General features: G+C 38.0%; 1 protein-coding gene and 1 non-coding gene across 2 annotated transcripts in view; both read left to right on the top strand.

Moving 5' to 3' along the window:
- Tacr1 (tachykinin receptor 1) overlaps window positions 1–22536 on the top strand; it is a 139519-nt gene that overhangs the window by 3637 nt on the left and 113346 nt on the right. The window lies entirely within an intron of this gene.
- LOC122125239 lies at window positions 18723–18829 on the top strand. The gene has a single exon (XR_006150741.1). It is a non-coding gene; the product is annotated as a U6 spliceosomal RNA (small nuclear RNA).

Below are 22536 nucleotides of genomic sequence, written 5' to 3'. Positions count from 1 at the left end.
TATTACCATACCATCTAAAACCAGCACCTGTGAACACTGGAATTTCTCTTTTATGAATGAGACTACATAACTGAGGTCAGATTCTATACAATTTTATAGCTTATTTTCTTCCAGAATATGAGCAGAAAGCCAAATTAATAGCTTTTTCTGTGATATTTAAACATTTTTGGAAACATTATCTGAATAGTGCCATATTATTCTATTACATGAATGTGCTAGTAGTTATTTAACCAGTCACCTACTGCTGGGTATTTAAGTGATTTCTAGACTTTTTGCTAGATTTAAGTTCTAGTTAATTTCTATGTGATCATTTCCATATGATCATTGTGTTCTGCTTTTTTAAAAACTATTTCCTTAAGAGGAATTCCTAGAAGTGAGAATATTAGATCAGATGCAATAATCAAAACAAACCTCAAACCTATTTTTGAAGGATTAGAAACTCTTAGCAGAGCAAGAAACGTAGCTGTCTTGTCTTATTTATTTAATATCTTCAACACTAATCAGGACTTGACGCTTAACCATCACCTGTGTTTCTGAATACATGAATAAATGAACAAATAACACATGTCCCTAGAGAAGCATATGAACAATAAATACAATTATAAGGAAAATGTAAGTATCACTTTAAAATCCCACTGGTGATAATTTACCAGTTTAAGTTCTGAAGTACTGGTTTATCCTTACATTTATGTACCATGTATAGCCATTCACACTTTCAATAGTAAATTTCTGATCATAATAAAAGCAGTCTCATTTCCTGTTTATTTTGTTTTTGTAAGGTTTTTTTGTGGTATTGAGGTGTTCTAGTCACACTTACTAGACAAGCATTCCACCACTTGATTCGTGCCTCCAGCTAAAGCAATTTTAATAGCTCAGTTTTTTACTTTCTTTTTTAATTGAGGCTGATATTGTTGTTAAATATTATAGAATAGTTTTAAATAGGATGTTCAGTGGATGCATCATCTTAAGTGTCTATAATTTGTTTAGCCATTTCCCTATTTTTGGATGCCAATTGTTTTAATTCTTTATTTCTACAAGTAACTTTGAAATGAATATCCTGAACATCAACTTTGAAAGTTCCCTTAGGATAAACTCTTTAAATATAATTGTTGGCTCTAAATTACCCTGCTAGATTCTTCCTGATTCCCTTCTAGAACCAAGATGTATGAGATTTGTTTTTCACACCTTCAGTTGTGGATTGCAGTACTGACTTAAAGGCTTCCTTTAGTCTTTCCCTGAGTGGAAGTGGGAGTGAGGAAAAGATTCCTCCTCATAAAGAATACTTATTTTACCTAGAAAAATAATAAAGTTCCAAAGACTAATGCAGATATAGCCAATCAGTTCTAACTCTAGTTAAATCCCAACAAATCCCAGCAAATTTACCCTTTGGAATGATGTAATTTCTTATACTTTAGAGTTGAAAAATCCTTATACATAACAAATTTTATGAAAGTAAGCAGTTATTGAGAAGTAACACTCAGAGTACAAGGACTGGGGGTGAGGAGACAGTGCTATCAGTGGAGTAGACTGATGCTGGTACTGAGTGGTAAGTCTCTAAGCCTCACAGGAGGGCATGAAGGGGCAATAGACAGGGTACTTGATACCACACATGCATCAACCTAAGGCTCCCAGTAGAAGCCTACTGTTACAGATCCTCTGCCTACAAAGGCAGGTATGATTTCAGTGAGAAGAAAAGCACAGATTGCTCTCTACTGGACTGTTTCTGGAAAGGAAGTGAAAGGAGAATCTTCTCAGGATGGTCCCTGAAAAATATGAGATATTCTCAGCGTCATCTCAGTTGCCCAGATAGCAGTAACAGTTGAAGGGAAAAGAGGAAATGTGCCTTCTGGGAGAATAAAAGAGGAATACAGAACAAAGACAGGCACAAATAACAAACACTCTGCCCTGTGGACTGTGATGTTATTCCCACTCTGTCCAGACAATACTCAGCTTCCCAGATCTCTAAATTTGAATGTTTTGTGTTGGCTAGGTTAGATACTATTATCTATCTTGGCACTACTTCTTCAGTCCTTCCCACCCCACGCAGAGACTAGAATCAGGTCCCAAGATCTTTGTACTAATTGAGATGGACTTGAGAACTTATAACCCAAGCATTCAAGAGATACTGAGAATAGCCATTCAATAAAGGCTTAGTTTACCACCAATGTCCATCTTTTCAAATCAGGACCCTTCAAAGTCAATGTTGACAGGGATCAGACATAATGTTGTGGCATCTCAGGTGGATATTTAGTCTTTAAGATTTTCTCTTAAAAGACTCAATGCCCACTTCATTTTACGAGCCATCCCTTTACTCTTGCCAGATCCTTTCTTAACTCCTAGGAGTCTCAGTGTCCTAAATGGTCAAAGCTGTTGGATGGTTGTTTTGTTTCATTTGTTTTTCCAAACTGTCAGGAATTTGGGTTCACAGGGGTGAAATGAAGAGCAATTTTCAATGTGAAAGTACATGGTAGGAACACAAGACTTTACTACTATTATGGTTTTTTAATTAGAAAGTGGTAAGCTAAGGATCATGAGGGAGACTGTTATTCTAACTTAAAAAAACATTCATCCCATTGAGAAATGAGCTAAATGCCACTAAGGTAAGAAGATATGTTCCTAACTCAGGGCAGTATATTTTCCTTCAGAATACTTATACTACATATTAAGACAAATCTGACTGATTCAGAGTCTACTGTAATTTAAGGTACTAAGGAATGTTTCATATGTGTTATGCAGACAAATTCTATTGGGGGGAAGAGATGGGAAGTCAGGGTAAGCAAACATCAAGAAAGCTAACAAAAGATGGAAATTGACTCAGCATTAAACCTTATGTATGACTTTTTGGGTTTTTGTTTTGTTTGTTTTGTTTTTTAGAGAGAATGATTGGGGTAAAAAGGCAACATGTAGCTGGGCACTGGTGGCTCACATCTATATCCTAGCTATTCAGAAGGCTGAGATAAGAGGATTGTGGTTCTAAGTCAGCCCAGGCAGAAGAGTCTGTGAGACTCTTATCTCAATTAACCACCAGAAAATTGGAAGTGGCACTGTGGCTCACTAGCCGCGAGCAAAAGAGCTCAAGGTCAGTGCCCAGGCCTTAACATGAATAAATAAGTAAAAAAATAAATAAATAATGTGACATGGAAGTTGATATGAATGGAGGAGTTAGTAGGAAGAAAGTGAGTACAATTTATGTTGAATTTAATGTGCTATAATGATATATTAGATGGAAATACCCAAAAAGTAACTTACCAGGTGGGGTTACAGAATGGAGATACCAGGGATCAAAGTGTTGATTGGACGTTTGCCAAACAGAGAGGTACCGAAGTAGAGCATCACCCTTCCTTCTATGTACTTGTTTCCAATGAAGAGGCTGAAGATTCACACAGACACGCTACCAGGCACCACAAAGGGCAAAAGCAGACAGGCAGGTAGTACAGAAGCCAGAATATGTGGAGTGACAAAGGTCAACAAAGTCAACTTGTGGTTGATTGTGTTCATTAGTGTCATTGAACCAAAGGACACTGAGAACAGTGGACTTCCTCTGAAGAACATCAGTGACCTATAGAGAGATAAACACCAGTGACCTTTAAAGTCACCATGTATGTAAAATATGATTGGGTGGTAATATTGGATGGCAGTGAGTTGAAATAGAATCCCCCTCACCTATCCATCCATCAAACCATGGTTGAGGATCTACTTTCCATGTGCCAGATGTTGAGATAGTGAGACACGTCTCTCTGTGCCTTCAGTCTTTGGTGAACTGGCATAAGCACAAACACCACAAGGAGTACAGCACCCTAAGCACATGCTCAAGGAGCTTGTGAGCAGCAAAGAGCTGCCTTGGGATTTTAGGAAAGGAGGAGAGGGAGGGGAACAGAAAGTAGGAGAAAATGAAAGAAAGGAGAAGGAAGAGGAAGAGCATCACTGTACAGAGGGAAGAATGTGAACTTTTGTTTATACATTAACTTCAAGAATGCTAACTTATTATTATATATTGTGGGTCATGGGGCTTGAATTCAGGGCCTAGATACTGTCCCTGAGCTTTTGTGCCCAACGCTAGCACTCTACAACTTTGAGCCACAGCACCACTTCTGGTTTTCTGGTGATGAATTAATTGGAGATAAAAATCTCAGAGACTTTCCTGACCAGGCTGGCTTCTAAATGTGACCCTCAGCTCTCAGCCTCCTAAGTAACTAGGATTACCGGCATAAGCCATCAGCACCTGGCAGATTTATTAATCTTTATTACTTAGAAGCTAGAAAGGAGATTCCATGTTAGTAAAATTAATGATGACATCCTATCTTGTGTTCTCTAATCCAGTGTCTCACACAATCCTTATGATGCCAATGGGAACATGTTTGATACCTTGTAAAGACTATTAGAGGGCTGGGAAGATGGCTCAGTGGTAGAGTGCTTGCCTTGCATGCCTGAGGCCCTGGGTTCGATTCCTCAGCACCACATAAGCAAAAAGAAAAAAGCCGGAAGTGGCGCTGTGGCTCAAGTGGTAGAGTGCTAGCCTTGAGCTGAAGAGCTGAGAGACAGCGCCCAGGCCCAGAGTTCAGGCCCCACGACCGGACCCCCCCCCCCAAAAAAAGAAAAGGTTTATCTTTCTGGGCTGGAAAGTTGGCTCAGTGGAAGAGCGCTTGCCTTGAATGCCTCCTGAGGCCCTGCGTTCGATTCCTCAGCACCACATAAGCCAAAAGGAAAAAAAGCTGGAAGTGGTGCTGGGCTCAAGTGGTAGAGCGCTAGCCTTGAGCTGAAGAGCTGAGGGACAGTGCCCAGGCCTAGAGTTCAGGCCCCACGACCAGACCCCCCCCCCCCAAAAAAAAAGACTATTAGAAATCTTTTTTTTTTAAGTAGGACAGACACTATGTTAATTTACATATACTTCCAACAAGCAATCAAAGCACTAATGTCTCCATAGAAAATGGGGTGGACCTGTTGCAACAATGAGAAGTACAAGTTGACATGTCCAAAACGAGCTTTACAACGTCGGTGGGGGGAGGGGGAGGAAGTGGGGGGAAGGAGAAGGATTGGGATTGGGGGGTAGGGGGGGAGGCTGGGAAGGGATGTGAAGGGTAAACCAAAGGAGGAGGCTGCAATGCTTGGTAAGAAATGTACGCATTATCCTGCCCATGTAATTGTAACCCCTCTGTACAGTATGTTCACAAATAAAATAAAATTAAATTAAAATAAAATAAAATAAAAAAAAGAAAATGGGGTAACGCATGAACAGACACAAATGTTCTACTCACTGCCCTCCAACTCGCTATCCCTTCTCACCTTGGAGAGCTATGCAATTTGCTTTTATATGCCTTACCTAAGGGAAAGCTGATACTGAAAACAAAATGAGATGTAAGGATCCTCTACCTCAGAGAGGATGTGTCCTTCAATCTCATTAATCTCTATTAGTCATTCCCATTTGGGAAGGGTCCTCCTATAAGGAGGTGGTTGGAACAGAACATCACCCCATTACCATTACTCTGTACAGCACCATCTGCTGTAGGACTGCATCCTACCTGCTGGCCTTGTTGTCTTCTTAGGCTTAGATAAGGAGCCACTTCCTCTCGTGGATTTGCTATAGCTGCAAATCTAAATGAAGTGTCCTCATTATCTATTCCCATATCCTTTATTCAGTGATGTTGTTACTGCCTATGATGTGTTTGTCTCCATCTCATCTCCCTGCCTGCTGGACTACAAGCTCTATGAAAACAAGAATGCTTTGCAGCTTCCTGTCCCAAGCACCTACACAAGCATGTGACACAAAGTGGGAAATCATCACAACGTGTGTACTATGGTAACTTGTTCTACCCTCCTCCTGCAGTTAACAAAATCTGAAAACCAGATCCAATATATCAGGCAGACCTTAAAGTGTAATTAGTGAAACACAGAACAATTTCTAATCACAACGACCTCTTTCTCGCTCCACCCTTCTGAACCCATACCCTGCTGCACTCAGTATGTGCTGCGCTCCAGGACAAAACCTCTACTGGAAAGGATAGGGCACATTTCCACCATACCTCCTGTCTCTCCAGGCATACTGAGAATGCTCAGGCTACTTCTGCACTCTCTCAGGCCCAATTGTTCCTTTGTTTGTTTGGTTGTTTTACATTTCTAACAGCAAAAAGCCTACTCTCTTCTTTATGTAGCCGACCTGAGGCAAGACCAGCAGAAACCTACAGTCTGCCAAACCCTGGCAAACCTGTATCCAAACTAATTTTCTACATGCAACTAGTCCAGGATGAGTAAAAGGATATAGCTAAGTAGTGGGACTTTGTGGTAGAGATCTTGCCTTATTGTCTATTCTACTCACACAGGAAAATTTAGTATGTAATGGCTCAAAAAAGCCATAGACTGAGTGACAGCCTAGAAGACTGCAATGGACCACCTGACCACCTGGACCACCTGACAGGCTGCAATCCCACCACAGTGGGAGGGGAAATAGGTACCCCATGAATGAGAAGGTATTTTAACTATAACCTTGAGGTCTAAACATCAGCATGAGTTTCAGTACAACACAAGAGCTGCCTTTTTCTTCTTTTTTTTAAATACTTTTTTATTGTGAAAATACCATACAGAGGGGTTACAATTACATGAGCAAGGTAATAAGTACATTTCTTATCAAGCATTATTGCCTTCTCCTTTGTTTTTCCCCTACCATCCCTGCCCTTTGTTTCTTTGATCTACCTTCAGATTCAGCCTTAACATTATGTCTAATAGTTGAGACTCCCTAGCAATGCCTTTCCTGTGCTTTGGAAGATCACAACTTTCAATAGTCTTCCTTCTAGCCTGTCAGGAGGAGTACAGATCTACCATGCATTAGAGGTACAAACCCAAGCAAGACACTCAACCTATCTGGGCTTCATTAACTTGGTCTCATAACATGAATACAATAAACTCACCTTCAAATGTTGTTGTGCAGAGAGTAGGAAAGTTGTGCAAAATTCCCAAATAATTTGGTAGTAAGTAACATTGCCATCTCCAACAAACAAGTTATTGAATCCGTTAGACACTTCCATTCCTATCTCCTCCTCTTCTTGGACTCCTTCTACATAAATTATAATTGCAATGGAAGTGAAATATTTGTATCCTTCCCCACCAAAACTCTAACTTAAAGTCCTTCTGCTTGCTCAGGAAATGTCTAAGCACTTTTTAACCTTCCGTTGGGATGTACACACATTCCAACCCCCTCCCCATCATTCATCATTCACATCCCGAATCTTTTAGGGGAACAGTATTTATCTCTGTAACCCAAGCTCCTTTGACTTCCCAATCTTCCCACTTCACAGTTGCAAGTGCTAGATTCTACAGCACACCCAGCTTCCACTGCCCAGCTCTTTCTTTTTTAATTTAATTTTATTTTATTGTAAAGGTGATGTACAGAGAGGCTACAGTTATATAAGTAGGTAATGAGTACATTTCATATTGAACATTGTTACCCCCTCCCTCGCTTTTCTCCTTCTTCCTCTTCCCTCGACTCCCCCCTCCCCCAAATTGTAAAGTTCATTTCCAACATAGTGTCTTGTGAGTATCACTTTTACATTGGTTCACCCTTTGTTCTTTGTCTCACCATTTTATTGTTTCCCTTCCCTTCTCCAAATCAGATAAATGTATATACAAGACATGGGGTACCAAAATCAAAAACAGTACACTAAAAACAAAACAAAAACAAAATAAAAAACCCTCTTGTTTACCCAACTCCTTCTCTCCCCACCTTACCACTTCCACTAGGAGAATGCCATGAGCATGCTAATACCTAAGGGACAACCCTGTTCATTGAAAAAAGTTCTTAGAGCTGTGTGATTTCCAGCTGATAATCAACTTATTCTTGTGTTTATACAGCCTTTGAACACACCTTCTAAATCAGGTAACTTTCTTGTAAGTCAAATTTGTATGGATAACAATATTAAACAGCCACTTTCTCTTGACCTTTGACTGAAGTTCAGTTAGCTCTTAAATGTGGCACGGAGTCCTTGCTCTTAAATGTCTTAACATCATTCTCAAGCTATTCAATCATGTAGTCTTATTAGCTGTGACTTTTTAGGACCTTGTATTAAATGATCTTTAAAAAATGGAAGCAGCACTTATAAATTTGATGAATAAATTTCTCCCAAACACTTCAAACTATAACCACAAACTTAGTACATCCAGTTTTCCTAAAAATTTCAAATCCCTAGCAGGATGATTTATAAATAAAAGAAACAAAATCCCTCTCAAGGTTTACATAGCTCTTATAAGTCTAATATATAAAAACTGCTAAACTTAGCACATCAAATTCTCTCCAAGTGTTTGAACTTCCTACAAATTAAACTTATAAATCCAGCAAATGAGGTTAGCATGAGCATCTAAATATTGACTACAAAATGAATTCATTAAATCCTCCTAAGTAATGCAATTAAAATGACTTATCCATTAAGTCAATGTCTCTAACATATCAGATGCACATTTTTAGCATATTAAATGCAAGTCACAAATAAAGCAACCTAGACTGACCACACTAATGCATACAACAACGTACATCCAAATAGAATTTCCTCCTTGTCTATTTCATTAAATACCTTCCCAGCACTATAAAAACATAGAAGTAGATGCTGCAGACTTACCATCTGGAAAGAACAGCAGGAGGTCTGGAAAACCAGGGGCTATCAAAAGTCTGAATCTGGGGGTACATCACAAGCTATTACCCACGTACTACACCTTAAGACTTGAGCCTCTTCCCACAGTGGAACTCTGCCTGCTCAGAGCCACTAGGTCCACCCACTGAGATCCCACTGAGAAGTCCTTGGAAGACATATCCTGTATCTGGATGCAATCCTTCAGAGCTTCACCCTCACCCTTATGCTTCTGGATTGCATTCAGCTTCTTTCCACCTAATTAGAATTGGCTGTACCCTCTGTCAGTTCACTTAATCTATCTTTGGATCAGAATTGTTTATTGAAATGTATATTTATCTGTTCCCCATCACTAATTACTATAGACTAGAAGTCAGTCATAGTTCTAGAAGTACACTTTTAGGGGCCACCTCCGGTGATGGGCTTCGTGCTGGCAAAGTTCTAAGGTGCTGCAGGACATTCTTGCCACATGGTAAACACACATGTGTCTCTGTGTCTCTCCTGGTCTCCTTCCCAGCATACAATCACAAGGTCCCCACCCCGATGACCTTATCTAATCCTAATCGCTCTCCAAAGGCCTCACTTGTAAACATCACAACTAGATGGGGTTTCCATTCTTTTTGTTTTATGATTCTTACTTTACTAGTGTAGAAATTTGAACTCTGTCTTACTATTGCTGGGATGGTGCTCTATTACTTGAGCCATGGCTTCAGCCTGGCATTTTGCTGGTTGTTTGGAAGTGACGTTTCACAGATTATCCTGCCTGAACTGGCTTTGCACAATGATCCACTGGATCTCATCTTCCTGAGTAGCTAGGCAATAGATATAAGCTACTGGCATGTAGCAACACTGTCTTACTACCTCTAAATGGGGATAGAATTCCCACAAAGGAAGCACTCAAAGAAGAAAAATATGGAAACAAAACCAATGTCCCTCCCCAGCCCCAACGACCCCCTATCTTTGGTCTTCCAGTTTCTTTTCTCAGACTTTGAGATCACAAAACATATGCTAGAACTTTGCTGTATATATTCTGTTCTCCACATGAATCATCAAAAAGAGGATTGCATGTGTTGGTTTTAACAAACCCAAGCTTTCAATATGTCTGGGACCGACCAGGGCTCCAGAGCTTGTTGTTCGTGCCTCTGATATCAAAGGTCAGCCTAGTAGCTCCCTTTCCTCTTGGCACAAAGTTGTCAGTGGTAGAGACTCCTTTCCTGGAATCTGGAAAATCATCTCATCCTCTTGAATCTCCCAACTGCCTCAGGATATGTTTTCTCTTCAGATCAACTTGATTAAGTGCTTTTTCATAGCTTTCAGTGTGCTGGACTCCTTCTCCTTCGTTTTCTCCTCACTTCCAACAATTGCAGAAAAAAATTACCTAAATTATGCTCTGTGCTTACTGCTCAGCGCTGTGCTCAAAACCACAGGTGGACTGATAATCATGGCCTCCTTTGGCCTTCTGTCGCTGCCTGAGTTCAGGCCAGGAGGCCTCTGCGTAGTCAGGTCAGCAAACATTCTATTCTCTTAGAGAACATAATTGAGACATTAATTTTTAAAATTCTTTGTGTGCATATGTTTATCATGTGAGGAGATTAGAAGCATAAGCTTAAATATTCACCTTGTACAATTTATTTAACTTTTATTTTACTCTAGAGGAATGTCCTCTGGAATAACTGATAACTTTTCCTAAGGGGATTTGTCTGTGGGGTATGGCAGTACACTCCTGTAATCCCTTGGAAGGCTGAGGAACTCCACTTCCAGGCCAGCCTGGGATACTAGTAAGATCCTATCTCCAAAAACAAAACAAAATTGTTTGATTCTGAAATCCATAAAACAAAAGAAAAGCCTAGAAGCAACTGAAATTCTCACCTAAATAGTCCCAGTGAGCCAGGATGGGTTTTAAAATGCTTTAAAATTCATGACGAGACCCCAACTAGAAGCAGCCCTGGGTGTGAGTTGGACAACTTAAGTGGGCTCTTCACACAGCAACCAGGAGATAATGGACAAAATGTTATTGCCAGATCATTATTGGAGCTCTCATTTACGTTTGTAATCCAAGTTCTCTTCCTAGCTGGAATGATCTAGAAGTTAGTGTGTCCAAGATGCAGCCAGACTACCATGGAAGTCAAAACCATCATGGAATTTCAGTGACCCAGTGAAGGTACTGACAGTCTAAAATGCTAAACTGAATGAAAAGAAGACAGAGATCTGTCCTCTTTCTCCATAAGAGTTTCTCTCTAGTGATGCTTTAGCCAGCTTCAGCCTGCTTTGAAGCGCTCTCCCAATCCTACCTCATAAATACATGATCCCAAATCCCTGCCTATTCTCTTCACAAACCCAATCCAGTTTGGTAAATGGAATTGAACTAAGAGAAGCATCTCTGATTAAAATCACCGTAAGGTGAGGGTGATAAGGACTTTTTTTGTCTCCAAGGTCATCTGTATTTTTAAATAGGAATGTGTTCATTTCGATTATGGCACTCTGAGCAGAGATGATTATACAGAATCAGAACAATTTTAGGGACTGGGCTAGCATGAAATATAAGAAGTGCTGGAATTTAGGTAATGCAGAAATGTCCAAAATTGCTTTCTCACAAAATACCACCATATGCCTACCAAAGAGACTGGTGGAGAATACAGAAGACCCATTGTCATGAGTCTGGATTGTTTCTTGAAGAACTTCTCCTGGCTCAACCCTGAAGCACCAGTGAAGTTTCCATTTGTGGTTGGATAGTGAAATAAGGTTGGATTCGTTCTGTCTTGAATACTTTTTGTAAGTCAGTAAATGTTTTGTAAATATGTACTATTTTCTATAACCTGGAAAGATGTTTTCATTAAGAAGGAGCGTTGGACCACAGTCCCAGCCCTTAAGGATCTGGTAGGCTGGGACTCAGGTCTACAGTGCAATCCTGTAAGACCAAGCTTGATTCTTCAGTCTTGTAGCATTAGTAGTAGTGTGATTGTGCTGTTTTCCAGTCCTGGGTTGAAAGTAAGATTTTGCCAAAGTCTGTCTGAACCCATCGTCCATCTGGAAACTTTCTCTTGCTTTGCTGACTTTCCTTTCTTCCTTTCCTTCTACACCTGGCTAAAAATGTCCTTGTTCCATTTCTTCCGAGACCCTCCTCAGTGTTTGGACATAGCACAGATCCAATAAATAGCAGTGTATAAAAAACAGAGATGGATCAAATGAAAAAATAAAAGCTGTTATGTACAAAGCATTTGCACAACTGTATAAAAATCAAATTACTTGTGTTCTAATTAAGCAAATGAGTCCAGGAGGAACCTGGAAAGATTCATGAAGGCTGTTCATTATTTAGGTATAAACCTAAGCTACTATTTTCTAAGGGAAAAAAAATCTTACTCTTGAGTAGTATCTGCACAACTCAATATTCTCTTCTCACCACATTTGTTGTATCTATGTTATAATTTATTTATAAAATATTATAGTTTACTGAAGGGAATTGGCAATTTACAAAAAACAAAAGCAAAATCAGCCCTTATCTGTGTACCAAACACTATTATCATCAGTTCTTTTTTTAATTGTCAAGGTGATATACAGAGGGGCTACATTGCAGATGAGTACGTTTCTTGACAAACTTCTTAATGTTATGCCAAGGTCGCAGGACCCCCGCAAGAAGACCACCAAGAGTCAGACTCTACAGCTGTTTTATTTAAACAGGCTGTAGCTCGGGCCTCGTCCTACACTCCGACACAGTGGAGCCTAGGAGGAGAGCCCCGAGCTAAGGATTTGCAGGTCTTATAAAGGCACACAATCAACCAGGTATTTTGATTACCACCACGTGTTGCTTTGCTAGACAGAAACAAGCAACACGTGGTCACTGCCTCAAACTTTAACCTTTCACTTAACCTTTCCCTCAATTTTCTCTAATTCTCTTCTCCCTAACCGCTCCCCTCCCAAAGTTGTATGGATCATTTCCAACATATTTTCTCATGTATATATGTATATATGTGTGTATATATATATATATATATATATATATATATATATCACTGTTGCATTAGATCCCCCCACCTTGTTTTTTTTTTCCTCATCATTTTGCTGCTTCCCTTCCCTCCCCTAATTCAAATAAACACATATGAAATACCAGAGCACCAAAATCAAATACAGTGACAACAGGAGATATGCCATAGTGGGTAGAATATACAAAAGAAACAGAAAAATCACACCGTATATTAAAAATAACAACAAAGAAAAACCTCTTGTGTCCATCTCAGTGCCAAACACTATTATCATCAGTTCTTAAGAACTCTTTTATTCTAGGATGTATCTTCTATGCATAGGATCTTTCTCACAATTCTAATCCTTCTGAAATAAACATCTGAACAAGAAAACTTTATTTTGGCCTGTGGTTTCAGTCCATGGCCTCTTGTCTTGGACCTGTGTCTGTGCACCACAGGAGCACAAAGCTCACTTCTTGCCAGTCAGGAAGCAGAGGGAGTGGAGGGGAATGGTTCCCTTCAAGGTTACACCACTCTTGACTTAACTTCCTCTCACCAAGCCCCTCCTCTTAAAGGTTGCCCCACCTCCCAATAGCATCACAGCACTGGTGCCATTAAAAGCTGGTCATCAATCTGAAGTACAAGGGCCCATGGGGGTAGAGGAGTGATGAGACATTCAAGGTCAAAACTGTAGTAGTCTTTTAGCATATGTAATTTTATACATGTTTATTTTCCACAATAAATATTTCATATAAAAAATTTCTTCCATAAAACCATATTATATAGTCAGAAGGTTTCACAATTTTAATAACCCCATTTTCCTTATATTCAATAGGTGTTTTTAGTTTCTAGTATTCTATACAATTTGGGCTCAATATGTTCTACTGAAACTTGCACATATAAATACCTATTAAGATAAATTCTGAGGCAAAAAGTTGTCTGTTTAGAGTGTTAGACATGTATAGGCTTTGTCTTCATTCTGCTTAATTTTCAGAAGGCTTATATCATATAACAATACAAGTCTGAATATATAGGCCAATGTATAGAAGTGTTGTTTCCCCTATGTTCTTAACAATTTCAGCGTCTTTTGTCTAACTTAAAAGAATAAAGATGTTTTCTGTATTATACTTCTTACTAGTAACTCTAGTTTTAGAAAGTTATCAGTTTATTTTTTATTATTGTAAATTACTCAGCTGATTTTTAAATTTTAATTCTATGTTTGTTACATGTTGAGTTTTGGAAACTATATTAAGAACATAACTTTGAACTGTGATATGAAGCAAATATTTTTAGTGTTTTTGGTTAAAATTTCAATTTTCTCTTCAGTACTTACCTTAATTTTTTTAAAATCCAACTTTAAAAAAACTTTCTCCCTTTGGCATTATGTTTAGAAAGTTCTCCTCAAACAATAATTAAATATGCATAAATAATTTTATTCTTGTACTCTAGAAAGTCTTGAATATTCCACCCATCAAAAATTTAACTTAGATGATTTCTTTTTTTATGATATATATGTTTATCTCCTTGTCCAAGCACCATTTACTGAATGACCATTTCCCTACTGATTTAAGATACTACCTTGTCCTATACTGAATTTGAATCACAATTAGACTCTTTTGATTATGCAAACTTGTTTCTATTGACCCTGTTAATTATAGATACTAACATAATTCTATATATTTCCATATAGATGTACAGCATGCATTGATCATATCCAACATTTCTTCCTTCTTCCACCTTTCCTCCTCCCTTCCCCTTCACTGTTTCTAGTCCCTAGTAATTATTATTCACTCTCAAGTTGGTTTTTTTCCATATGTAATATAGTAATATCTTAAATGCATTTATCCTTCCTAATAAAGTGTGATTTCATTATTTAAATAGCTCTATTGAAAAGTCCTGCTCATTAAAAATTCATTAGATGGATTACATTTAGAAATTAATTACCTTTGAAGAGATTGTTAGCATATTAATTTTTTTCATTGTATGAACATGACATATCCTCTACATACTTGAGTTGTCTTTCAAAACTTTTTCATATTTTTCTTTATATAGGACTTGTGCAATCATTTAAAGTTACATGTAGTATGTAATTGCAAATATCATGTGTATAAATTATAGCTATTGTAGATGTGAATTTAAGTTCTTGGGTTCCAAAACGTGATAATTTTCTCATTTTTTTTCCTTTTATTTGTTTCTTTATTTACCAATTATTTTAATCTTTGGGGTTTGAGTGTGTGTGTGTGTGTGTGTGTGTGTGTGTGTGTGTGTGTTTTGAGGCAGGGTATCCATTACTGTAGTTTAGATTAAGCTTAAACTTGCATTTTAAGGCTGGGAAGTGGCTCAGTGGTAGAGTGCTTGCCTTGAATGCATGAGGCCCAGAGTTCCATTCTTCAGCACCACATAAGCAGAAAAAGCCTGAAGTGGCACTGTGGCTGAAGTGGTAGAGTGCTAGCTTTGAGCTGAAGAGCTGAGGGACAGCACCAAGACCAAGAATTCAGGCCCCCATGACTGACAAAAAAAAAAAAAAACGCATTTTACCTCAGGCTAGCCTTGAATTCAAAATCTTCTTGCCTTAGCCTCCCCAGTGCTGGAATTACAAACTATGGGGTTTTTTTTGTGTATATTGTTTTTTCTAATGGATTATCGTTGGTGCACGAGGAAACTACTTGTTTTTCTAATATTTATTTTTAAATTAGCTATGGTAATATGACCTATACTTTAGGCAGTTCTCATGTTTTTTGGTTCTGTTTTTCTCAGGTTTTCCTGAGATAACCATAATTTCTTTAAGTAATTATTTTTAACATTACATTTATTATCTGTGTGTTTTACTTCTTTTTTATATGTTTCACACAATGTTACTAAAAGCTGATAATTTTATCTTTTTCTTATCCCTAACAGTAATCAGAATATTTCTCTTAAAATCCCCTCTAAAATATATTGCCTGTTGGTTTAAGACAGATATTTTAAAATTACATCATTCATTTCCTAATCTACTGATTTTCATCAGATTTAAACATTTAATTTACCAACTGTCATATTTTTAATCTAGCAATACATTTGTTACCTCATTTCCCTTACAACTCCTTTTTTTTGTCTTCTGCTTTGTCCTTTTAGCACACTACTAAATTTGTTTGCTAATATTTTATTCACATTTTTTTGTATCTTTGCTATAAAGTACAACTGGTCTAAGCTTTTTTGTTGTTATTTTCATATTTAAATTTCAGGACTATGAACAAGTGAAATAAGCATTTTCTAAAGTTTATTCGGTTGGATGAAATAAATGAACTTTTCTAAGAAGCTTTTCTCCCAATCAATTTCCTAAGTGATTATTGCTTCCCTCTTCTCCTTGCTTATTCATCAACAGTAACACTTGGCTTTCCTGAGTCTTTTCAGATGCAGCAAAGGAAAAGGGAAATAACACAATGAGCTATTGTTGCAGACAGCCAATGGGAATGAGGTCTGCACAGCGGTTTGAAGATTTGGGCCTCTCAGTTTAGGAGCAATAATAATGTAAACGCAAGGAAAGAACTGTACACTCACTATCTGGATTTTGCTGGATTACTGCAAAAGCCAGTCCTACATGGGGTCAGTCAGGAAGGGAAACCAGCCATGATTCTCAGTGAACTTAAGCCCCTCTGCTAGAAGAATGCCATGTTCCCTGTCTTTCCAGCCAGTATACACAGCATCCCAGGAGAGACAGATTCTTATGAACAGACTTAGATTTTGATAAAAAGCAAGGAAATGTAACAGATAAGATAATCCTACCACTGCAGGCTTTTTCAACTTGAGTATGTATTTCATAAGAGCTTTAAGGAGACTGTGATTAATATAACTTTATTTTTAAGATCTCAACAATTAACATTTAGAAGGTGAAAATAAACATTGCAATTTTTCTAAATTAAACTTACCCTTTAACACACTGAATTGTGTTTTTTTTTTTTTTTCACATTCTTCTTTCCCATAGACAATATGAAGAAGGCAAGATAGTAGATACGGTCCAAAGGAAATATTAAGAAACTTTATTTTGAGTTTGAAAATCATTGTTGCATATAGGTTACTGGTTCTCTAATATTTTATTTATAAAAGTCAAGTCTGGCATATTTTATTTTCATCATTACTTCGCTTTTAAAGTAACAATTATGTTCTCCTAAAACCCAAACACCTTCATGCTGTACAAATGCAAATCGGAATTTATAGACAGCCTATGGCAAATATACCCTGGGTCCATGAATATAATGAAAGAATTAAGCTGATTTCTGCCTTCAAGGAGGTTTTAGTCAAGTGGGTGATAGATATCAATAAAACATTAACCAAATGAGTATTCAAATCAGTGTATGAGTATTACCATCTTAAAAATTAGTACAGAATATTAATGTTAGAGGATTGAGTTCAGGTAGCTAGATAGTTTAGGATTAAAATCTAAGGGAAAAGCAGGAATTAGGGGCAAGGTTGTAAAGGGTAAGCATTGAGGCAGATACTATAGGTTGTCTCTGCAAAAGACATTCAAAGAAGCGGTGCTGTGGCTCAAGTGGTAGAGCATCTGTTTTGAACTGAAGATCTGTGCTGTGGCTCAAGTGGTAGAGCATCTGTTTTGAACTGAAGATCTGAGGGACAGCACAGGCCCAGAGTTCAAGCCCCACGATTGGAAAAAAAAGCCATTCATATTGCCATCTCTACTATGACACTGTCAATGCCTGAGCCTTCCTTTTAGAGAACATGAGTCACGCTGGAGTTTTGAATAATCATATTCAGAAGAAAGACTTTAGGCCAAGTTTTCTTCCTAAATAAAACTTACAAGGAAAAATTCTCTTAAAAAAAAAATCTTTCTGCTTTCCCCTCCTGTTTGAAACACAAGTGAGAGGTTTAGAAGTGCTCAACCCATCTCCACTTACAATGATGGGTCAGAGAGTTATTAGAAAGACTCTAGATTTCCTTTGAGTGCACCATCAATCTACAGCCCTACAGTATGTAGCTTGGGGCTTCTTGTTACGAAAAGCTTTTCACCATCTATTTCTTTAAACCCCCTGAGAAAGAGATTTTTCAGTTACTCACAACCAAATATAATCTAATTAAGAGAATTGAGTTCAGGTGGAGGAAAGAGTTATAGACAAGTTAACTGTATTTATGAAAATTCTGGGCAGGAGGAAGCATGATACACTGGAGAAACAACTACTTTTCATTTATAATTTCTATTTCTTTCATTAAACATTTATCTGTGGATAAAATTAGAATGAGGAGAAAACATAAAATCACAATTCATAAGCACCATAGGAATTCATTACCATCCCAACTTTTAATGGAGTATCAGTAATGGAAACTCACAGCTGGCTGACGGTGGACATGATAAGCTGAGTTCCCTAAATTGTCACTATGAGTCTGGCCATTATTTCAAACTTAGAAGAGCAAGAGAATGAGAGTGACGTGTCCCTAGGGATAATGTTGGATCCACTTTCATTACAGAGAAGAAGGCAAGTTAGCTTAAAGATGTGTGGTCTCTGCATTCCTCAGGGTAGGTTAGAAGGCTGGGTGACAAATCCCACATTTCAGTGGCTCAATACACAGTTTCTCATCACCCACTCCAATTCTATTCCCAGTCTAATTTCTGTCCTGGGATACTTCTTGAGAGTAATACTTGGTTGTTAGCTGTTTCCATCTTGTGGCTCTGCCATCTCAAAATTGAGCTACTCAGTTGCCACATTAGAAAAAGAATGAACTGAGGTCCACACATGAACTTTAACTTTGTACAGGTCCTCAAAGTGCATTATTGCACTTTGCATTATTAGTCACATGACTTGGCCCAATTACAACGGCTCTGGGAAATGTGGATGGCATGTGAATATTTAATAAGCATTAGAAGCCTATTTCAGGCAAGTAAATTTTGATGAAAAGATTATGCAAACAAAATGTCCATGACCTTGTCTACATTTGAAACACAATACCTGTTGTTTTGTAGGGAAAAGACAATAAGGAGTCAAATGTGGAAACAAGACCAGTTAAGAGCTCTCCCTTTGTAAATCTGGTAGAGATTGCATTAGCTAATATCAGAATTTAATGGTAGAGCTTTTTAAAGTAAAAAGTGTTTATTATTATTACTGTTTAGTAAAGCCAAAGATTTGCAGGCAAAATACATGTGGAATAAAAGAGAAGCAGAGTGTTCGCTTCTACAACACATATACTAAAATTGGAACCATACAGAGAAGATTAGCATGGCCCCTGCGCAAGGATGACATGCAAATTCGTGAAGCGTTCCATATTTTTGAAAACTAAAGCTAGATCCTTATATATCACCCTGCACCAGAATCAACTCCAAATGGATCAAAGACCTCGAAGTCAAAGCAGACACTCTGAAAACATTACAGGATGGAATAGGAGAAACCCTAGGGCTCCTTGGCGCAGGCCAAAATTTTCTTAATAGAGACCCGGAAACACAACAAATCAAAGAAAGGTTGGACAAATGGGATTGCATGAAGTTGCAGAGCTTCTGCTTGGCAAAGGACATAGCTAGCAAGATCAATAGAAAGCCCACGGATTTGGAGAAGATCTTCACTAGCCATACAACAGACAAGGGTCTCATATCTAAAATATACTTGGAACTCAAAAAATTAAATCCCCCAGCAACAAATCCTCAAAGAAACAACTGCCCAATAAATAAGTGGGCTAATGACTTAAAGAGAAACTTCTCTGAAGAAGAAAGAAGGATGGCCAATAGACACATAAAGAAATGCTCAACCTCCCTAGCCATAAAAGAAATGCAAATCAAAACAACATTGAGATACCACCTCACCCCAGTTAGAATGGCAAAAATCAAGAACTCTAATAACAACAGATGCTGGAGGGGATGTGGACAGAAGGGAACCCTACTGCATTGTTGGTGGGAGTGTAAACTTGTTCAACCACTTTGGAAAGTAGCATGGAGGTTCCTCAAAAGACTATACATAGAGCTTCCCTATACCCAGCAATCCCACTTTTGGGCATTTACCCAAATGATCACAAACAAGACCACACTAAAGCTACCAGCACAACTATGTTTATTGCAGCATTATTTACCATAGCTAAGATATGGAACCAACCCAGATGCCCCTCAGTAGATGAATGGATCAAGAAAATGTGGTATATATACACAATGGAATTCTATACATCCATCAGAAAGAATGACATTGCCCCATTTGTTAGGAAATGGAAAGACTTGGAAAAAATTATATTAAGTGAAGTAAGCCAAGCCCAAAGAAACATAGGTCCCATGGTTTCCCTTATTTGCAATATCTAGTATATGTATGAGTCAAGCAGAAAAGGTCAGATAAGGTGATGTTAGGAAAATGAACCCTAAGATATGTATTTTAAATGTTTTTTTTCTTTTATGCATTTGTTTCTAATGCAATTATAAGATTATTTCTTTGTTGCTTTGTATGTCCCTCCCCCACAGTATAACCCCTGCTTTCACTGTATTTGATGTCGGTATAATTTGTGGAAGGGAAGGGGAAAAACAAGTCGTTTACATAAGATTACAGGTGGACCTGTTGCAACAATGAGAAGTACAAGTTGTCATGTCGAAAACGAACTTTACAACTTGGTGGTGGGGGGGGAGGATTTTGTGGGGGAGGGAGGATGGGAAGGGTTGGGAAGGGTAAACAAAGGAGGAGGCTACAATGCTTGATAAGAAATGTACTCACTATCTTGCCCATGTAATTGTAACCCCTATGTACAATAAAAAAATAAAAATTAAAAAAAAGAGAAGCAGAAAAAATAATAATTATTCTGAGGCCAGGCTAGGCATGGTACTTCATGACTGCAATTCAAGCATTTGGAAAGTAGCTACAAGAGTATCACAAGTTCAAAGCCAACTTGGACTACACGGTAAGAGCTTGTCTCAGAAATTTGAAGTAACCACAAGAACAACTCTGGGGCTAGTGTTTGATTCTAAGCAACTGAAAGAATCATGACTTCCTGAGATGGAGAATAGTGGATAAGGAACAGTTTCAAGAGCAGAAATCAGGAGTGACTTTAGGCCTGGTAAGTTTGAGACATGTACCAGACTGACAAATGGAGACACTGAGTGAAGAAGCAGTTGATTTTTAAAACAAGAGTTGAAAAAAGTAATTAGGACTATAAATGTGGCCATTAATAATATATAACTAAAAACATTGTGCTATATAAACAGCCACCTATGGAAATGAATGAGAAAGGTTTCCCAGCGTGAGCCTTGAGGAACTCCAAATTTGGAAAATCATAAAGGTAAGGTAAGAGTAGGAGACAGTGAAATAGCCAATGAGTTAAGAGAACTAATAGGGGAGGTACTCTGAAAGTTACATAAGAAATCATTTCAGGAAGAAAGGCATACCTACTAAGGATAAAATACTAAGTAAGATGAGGTAAGGACCAGGACTAGACCATTAGATATAAGAAAATAGGATTACTGTGAAAAATATTATTTATGTGCTCACTTCTATTGTAGTTTATGAATTGTTTTCTGTAATTTATCTTTCTGTATCCTTTTGTGAATAAACTATCAGATCTAAAAAAAAGAAAAAGAAAGAAAATAGGATTACTACTGGTTCAATAAAGGTAGGATAAAGATGAATTAACAGAAGAACGTAAGGGAAGAAGTGGAAATATACATGGAAACAAAGGAGAAAGTAGGAAGAAGAGCCAGAGGTTAAAGGAAGAGATGATCCTTAAGAGGAAAAGCATTACAACGTGTTTGTATAGGTTATAACTGGAGGAGGAAAGAGAGAAAATTAGGATGATGTGAGGGTAGAACAGGGAACAATGCTTTTGAGTGAATAAATGGAGATATCTCCAAGGCTGGCCTTCAAAGAGATAAGGAGGAGCAAGCTACTTCAGCTAAAAGAATGGAGGACAGAATTTATGATAAGATGGCACAGTCCATTTTCATTGCTCTGTGTTCCAAGGAAACAAAATGCAAGATCATTAGTTGAAAGTAAGAAAGAAGGTATGAAAGTTTGAGAATTGAGATTTGTGAAAATAATATTACAGAACTAGAGAGTTGAATCACTTAGAGACATATTTTAGGGTTTTCCAACAATACTCAAGGACCACTTGAGATTTCTGAATGGAGAGGAATTAAAATCAATGAACATAATATATATTAGTCTATGGTGCAAACATATGGCAGGCATTAGTGATGATGTTTTGACAGAGAAACGCAGTCAGTGTATATGTGCAGTGTAATCGTAGACATGGGCTATGAAATCTAAGCTGGGTACGCAGAGTAAAATGACATGAGTGTATAAATACAATAAAAGTAGTGAGATTAATGGGCTAGAGATGGTGTTGAGTATTAAGTACTATTGAACATGAACTGAAAAGGAAGAAGGTCTTGGTTAGAAATTGAAGACCAAAAACAGAAATTTTGGAAATGATATGGTTATTGATGATGATGAAGTCCAGATAATGATGTTACCATGATAATAGGCAGGTAGAATAAGTGGGAAAGACCAGAATTGGACATGAGGAAGCCAAGAAACTGAGTCAAGAGGTTAGAATGATGATATCTGTGGATATTATAGTCACTAAAAATGGAGGTAAGGCAAGTAGTAAGAAGAAAGACAGTGGTCTATGGACTAAACTTACTAATCACTCAGAGGAATGAGCTGCAGACTTAGGGAATGGCTGCAACCTAGTATTACCTGCTCAGGTAAAGATAAAGGAGTAATGATTTGGAAGCGACAGTGAGTACATCAGCCTATGGCCCATGCGCTCACTAAGGTAGATAGACTGTGGTGGAAGAAGATCTACCACCTGAGGAGACAGCAGTAGCAGAAGTGCTACTCAGAAACAGTCAAGCTGGAGATGGTAAAAAAAAATCAAGGAGAAAGTTTGATGGTGAGCACTTTGCTGAAGATAAACTATGTACTTCATGAAAGCTGGAGAGGGTGGAAGGGTAATCAAACTAGCAAAATGTTCAGGGCCCAGGTTATAATTGGCAACTATAGAAACCCAAGCAT

This window comes from Dipodomys spectabilis, unplaced genomic scaffold, assembly GCF_019054845.1.
Source record: "Dipodomys spectabilis isolate Male_0828 unplaced genomic scaffold, ASM1905484v1 ptg000262l, whole genome shotgun sequence".
In the NCBI taxonomy this organism is placed as follows: Eukaryota; Metazoa; Chordata; class Mammalia; order Rodentia; family Heteromyidae; genus Dipodomys; species Dipodomys spectabilis.
This window is presented reverse-complemented; position numbering and strand designations above follow the sequence as displayed.